Here is a 6,260-nt window from a genome sequence, read left to right as displayed (position 1 = left end):
TCGGATTTGGGATATTGATATACTATAATTTTAAAAATCCTTATTTATACCATTTTATTTGTATAAGAAAGACAAATCATGTTAATTGATGTTCATAGATTCTGAAATCAGAGAAACCTGTTATGGAACTGAGTATTGATCACACAGTTTTGCATGGATTTTGTACCTGGTGCTGTGGGTGCCCCATCCGTAATACCTTGTCTTCCTCCTTCAACATTCATGGGTCTGACTTCCAAGTGCCAGCATTTGGATTGCTTTACCTGATCACTTTCCCTGACCTCCAGAGCCACTTTTCTAGCCCACTGGGCTGAGAAAGACAGCCCTAATGCTTGGTGCCTCTACCCCAAGGCTTTCAATTAACAACTGATTCTTCTTAGTGTATCAGTTCGTCTTCATGGAAATTCACCCTCCTTGCCCTACAGGTAGCTTCACACCAAGATGCATATTCTATGCTGCCTCCAAGATTTTTCCAATAGGCTCAAGCTTTTGTTATTCTAGTTTTGGCCTACATGATCATCTACCCTTCAGGGACTGGATTTTCTTGACTCTCCCCATTTCCCACACCTCTACCTGTGTTTCCTGGGATTACCTTCTAAAAACCATCCTAGATGAATAATTGCCTCTGGATTGGTCTCTGGACAAACCCAAATTAAGATAGATATTTAAATAGAATCAATGTTTTCATTTATTCAATTCATAATGGGAGAAGATATTCACGAACAACAGGAAATTTTGAACATAGAAATTTGACACGATGATTTTTATGTTTATAAACATAAAAGCTATTTGTAGAATTCTGGGTATTCTAGCACCAAAAAATTTGATTGTCAGAGTATATTGCATTGTAATTTAAAAAATTCTCATTTATACCATATCTTTCATATAATAACTGAACAGTGTTAAACTGATGTTCATAGATTTTGAAAGCAGTATTGATCACAAATTTTGGGGAATGTGCTTAGGACTCTCTTTTTTTATTTCTAGAAACTGATTTTATAAAGAGAAATAGTCCAGGTTATTTTTGTCAAGTAAACTTTCCAAAAACTTAATTTTTCTAGAAGTAGGTAAATCATACATTTAAAAAACTTATTATAGAAGTGCCCACAATAAGTACTGTGTGGTTACATGGATTGTACCATCAAGCAAAAAGATAATCCTTTGTTTCAATCTTCTTTCATAAGATTCCCACACCCTGGGATGTTAGGAAAAAAATTATTATAATCTTATGAATGTTCATATGTAAATATATGTAGAGAAAAAACAAGCTTAAATAAATTAAAAAGATTGAAATTATGCAATGCATCTTTTCTGATCATAATAGAATAAAACTAGAAACCAATAATAGTAGAAAAAACAAAATCATAATTATGTGGAGATGAGAGAATATGTTTTTTAACAACCAATTGTTCAAAGAAAAAAATACAATAGAAATTAGAATATACCTTGAAACTATTCAAAACAAAAACAGAATAAGTCAAAATTTATTGGATCCATAGAATGCCATGCTACAAAGGAAATTTATAGCGATAAACATGTGTGTTAAAAAACAAGAAAGTAGTCTAATATAACCTAATATTATATCTTTTTTTAAATATTTTATCTGTTTATTTGACAGACAGAGAGAGATCACAAGTAGGCAGAGAGGCAAACAGAAAGAGGGAGAAGCAGGCTCCCCGCTGAGCAAGACTCAATCCCAGGACCCTGAGATCATGACCCAAGCCAAAGGCAGAAGCTTAACCCACTGAGCCACCCAGGTGCCCCCCTAATATTATATCTTGAGGAAACTAGAGAAAGGAGAACAAGCTAAAGACAAAACTAGAAGAAAGAATAAAAGTTTAAAATTGAGATATATGAAGCAGATAATAGGAAAAAGAGAAAATCAAAGAAATCAGAATTCAGTTCTTTGAAATTATCAATAAAATTTTTAGGTAGATTAATGAAAAATGAAATTATTAAAATCAGAAATGATTGTGGATAGATTACTACTGATTTTATATAAATGAAAAGTAATATAAGAGTACCATGAGTCAGTTAGGTGCCTACTCTTGATTTTGGCTCAGGTCTTGATCTCCGGTTGTGAGATTGAGTCCTGCATTGGGCTCCTTGCTCAGTGGGGAATCTGCCTGAGACTCTCTCCCTTTCCCTCTCTCCCACCACCCCCACTCGTGCATGCTCACTCTCTCTCAAACTTTTAAAAAAGAGAGTACCGTGAAAACTGCATAACCTGATGAAATGGGCAAATTCCTAAAAACACAACATATAAAGGCTCCACATGAAGAAATAGAAATTCTGAACAGATCCATAATTAGTAGAGTTTAAGTCAGTAATTTAAAACTTCCCAGCAGGATGCCTGGGTGGCTTAGCTGGTTAAGCAGCTGCCTTCGGCTCAGGTCATGATCCCAGCATCCCGGGTTCGAATCCCACATCGGGCTCCTTGCTCAGCAGGGAGCCTGCTTCTCCCTCTGCCTCTGCCTGCCATTCTATCTGCCTGTGCTCGCTCTCTCCCCCTCTCTCACTCTGATAAATAAATAAAATCTTTAAAATAAAATAAAATAAATAAAAATAAAAACAAAAACTTCCCAGCAATGGAAGTCTGGACCAGTTGATTTCACTGGTGAATCCTACCACTATTTAAACAAACAAACAAAAACAACAACAATGGATCTCACTGTTTCTATGAGTTGGAAGTCCCTGATACAGACCATCTGGATTCTCTGCACAGGTCTCATGGATGTCCCAGAAGGGGGTGGCCTTAGTTTGCAATTTTCATGTGAAACCCAACACTTTTGATTGAAAATGGACCAAAAAGGAGAAGAGGGTTCATCTATGGTTTTTCTCATGGTTCCTTTCTTATTCCTAGATCCTGGAGTCATTTTCTCCTTTTTCATCATTAAAGGATATTGAATTTTGTCAAAGCTTTTCCTCCATTAATTAGATCAACATGTGGGGTTTTTTTTCCCTTCATTGTACAAATATGATGTAGTATAGTACACTGATTGATTTTTGTATGTGGAACTAAGGCTGCCTTCTAGGAATATTCTCTTCCCCCCGACTATACTGTATTATGTTATTAGTATGCTCCTGGATCCAGATTCTGATTACTGGGAATTTTTACCTATTTCTATAGAGATGCAGTTTTCTTGTTTTGAGTCTTTGACCTTTTTAACAGGATAATACTGGCCTCATAGAATAAGTGAGGAAGTGTTCCCTCCTCTTCAGTACTTCAGAAAAGTTTATGGAAGATCTTTTTTATTTCACACCTGAGGGGGATTCCAGCTCAGTGAAGACATTCAAGTGCTCCTCTTTTGTATCATCTCCCTATTATAGATCTTTAACCTGCTGGCAAATGGCATGATCTTGGGACCCATTTGGCTAGACCTCAGACTGCATACCCCCATGTATTTCTTCCTTTCTCATTTGGCTATGATCAACATATGCTGTGCTTCCAGCAATTTTCCCAGTATGCTGGAAAACCCAGTGATGCACAAAAATACTCTTCTTTGTCTTATGCACTATGCAGATAATTTTGTTTGTGACTTTTGCTAGAGCAGAGTGCCTGATTTTGGGTGTAATGGTCTACGACTGGCTTGTGGCAATCTGCCTTCCACTCTAATACACTGTCATTGTGAACTGGAGAATGTGCATGGTCCTGTTTGTCACTAGCTGGGCATGTGGGCTTTCCCTGGCCATAGTGTATCTAATTCTCTTTCTAAAGTTGACCTTCTCTGGGCCCTAGGAGGTGACCACTTCTGTGAAATCCTATCTGTCCTCAAACTGGCCTGTGGTGATACTTGGATCAGTGAAGGTTTTGTCTTTACTGGTGGTGTGTTTATCTTAGTTGAGCCCCTTTCCCTGATGTTGGTCTCCTACATACACATCATCTGGACCATCCTAAAGAGAAAGGAGAGGCACAGAAAAGCCTTTTCTACCTACTCCTCCCATTTCTGTGTGGTTGGATTCTACTTTGGCTTAGCCATAATGGCTTATTTAGTTCCAGACAATAGCCAATGTGAGGAGGAGCAGAATATCCTTACCCTGTTTTACACCCTCCTCAACCCATTGCGGAACCCCCTCATTTACAGTCTGAAGAATGTTCAGAGGGCACTCTAAAGGAGGTTAGAATTTTACCTCAGGGAACCTTTCTCCTTAAGTGATGTGATTGGTAGTGCAATAAAACTCAAGAAAACTCCCCCAAAAGAGGTGTGATTTGATGATGAGAATTATCAGGGTTACATTACCAGGTAGCAGAATAGAAATCCCTGGGCCCTTGTTCTCCATGGAGATAATAATATATAGATCAAATTGCCCTTGTGAAAAACCAATTAAGAGGCTGCAGCACCAGGCAAGCACAAAGCCAAGAAGAGACACAGTAGAGTAATCAGACAAATCTATGGCATTTTTCTGGACCTAGTCACTCCCCATCCCTGGCCCAGTGTAGCATGATCAAAAGATTCCTCTGGAGGGAAGACAATGAGTGGACCATGGGTATCACATTCTGGCTTTCAGTGGATGGCTTGAAGGATTGTTTTCCATCTGGTGTGTTTTAGAGCCCTGATGGGAATGGCAGCTTGGGGGCCATGTTGGGGTTACTGAGAAACAAGGCAAACACTCCAACTTCCTGCCAAAAGGGATATTGTAGCATCTCAGACAAACACCAGGGGGAGCAAAAGTTTACAGGCCTCACTGTAGAAGCAGGCAAACACCTCTTTTACTGAAAAAATACATGCTGGAGCACAGTAGAGCTATATACCCACTAAAGGTAGGCCCCCAGAATCTCTAGCAGGGTGGATTGCCCAAGATCTTACCCTTCATGAAGGCAGTAAAGACTAGGAGAGGTAGCTGTTTGTCCAAAACTCCAAATTTCAACTAAAATTCACAAGATATGCAAAGAAACTGGGAAACCACAGGCCAAAGAAGCAAAATTAATCTCCTGAAACCACCACTAAAGAAATGCAAATTTTGGAATTGCCTGACAAAGAATCCAATAGAATCATTTTAAAGATAGATGCAAAATGATATAAAAGAGAACACAGATAAACAATAAATCAAGGACAATGACACATGAACAAAATGAAAATATCACTAAGGGATTAAAAACCGAAAAAAGAACAAAACAAATTCTGGAGCTGAAGAACACAATAAGTGAAGTGGAAAAATTCACCGAGACTCAAGAGCAGAATTAGAAACTCGCTGGAGAGAGATGAAAACAAAACACACAGACCAAAATGGGATATTGCAAAAGAAGTACTAAGAGGGTAGTTTATAGTTAAAACTCCTACATTAAAATAGAACAAAGGGTGAAAATCAGCAGCCCTACTTTATACCTCAAAGGACTAGAAAAAGAAGAAAAATCAAATACTGAATTAGCAGAAGGAAAGAAATAAAGATGAGGGCAGAGGTAAATGAACTAGAGAATAGAAAACCCTCAATAGAAGAAAGAATGAAAGTACAAATTGGTTTTCAAAAGAATTCAACAATATTGTCAAGCAATATTTTTTTATTTGCTTAGCAAGCTAACAACAAAAAAGATACCTAGAATAGTCAGTTATAGAAACAACTAGAAGAGTAGTTACAGGGAGTGGAGGAGGGAGGAGTGGGGAGTAATTTAATGGGAACAGAGTTTCCATTTAGGATGAGCGAGTTCTGGAGATGGATGCTGATGATGGTAATGATACACAATGTGAATAATTTAATGCCACCAAACTCTACATTTAAAAACCATTAAAATTTTACGTATATTTTTCCACAATAAAATGTTAAAGAAGTGCTTCAGTTAATAACTATACAAAAAGCTGTCTTTGTTGATTACATCACCATAATGAGAGGTGCCCAATCTGGCTTCATAGGACCATAATTTTAAAAAGACAATACTGAAGAGTAATAAGCTTCTATCTCACCAATTATGAAGACAGTGAAATAAACAAGGAAGAAACTCTGAATTCTGTTTAAAATGGCATCCAAGTAAATGATGAAACGGGAGTGAGCGATACTCAGGCTAATGTTTTTGTAGAAAATGTGTTTTTCTATAGTCATCAACTAAGCATTTCCTTTAGTTTTGAAAGCATTCTTTTTATTAAGGACTTTCACTTGAATAACAGTTTTTTTTTTTTGTTTTTTTTTTTAAAGATTTTATTTATTTATTTGACAGAGAGAGATCACAAGTAGATGGTGAGGCAGGTAGAGAGAGAGGGAGAAGCAGGCTCCCTGCTGAGCAGAGAGCCGGATGCGGGACTCGATCGCAGGACCCTGAGATCATGACC

At 37.6% G+C, this 6,260-nt stretch overlaps 1 pseudogene; it reads left to right on the top strand.

The window, feature by feature from the left end:
- Positions 1-394: 394 nt before the first annotated feature.
- On the top strand, positions 395-4,110 carry LOC132015497 (olfactory receptor 2A5-like; annotated as a pseudogene).
- Positions 4,111-6,260: the final 2,150 nt, after the last annotated feature.

This window comes from Mustela nigripes, chromosome 4, assembly GCF_022355385.1.
Source record: "Mustela nigripes isolate SB6536 chromosome 4, MUSNIG.SB6536, whole genome shotgun sequence".
NCBI classification, from domain to species: domain Eukaryota; kingdom Metazoa; phylum Chordata; class Mammalia; order Carnivora; family Mustelidae; genus Mustela; species Mustela nigripes.
Note: the sequence above shows the minus strand (reverse complement) of the source record. Positions and strands in the feature narration are given on the sequence as shown.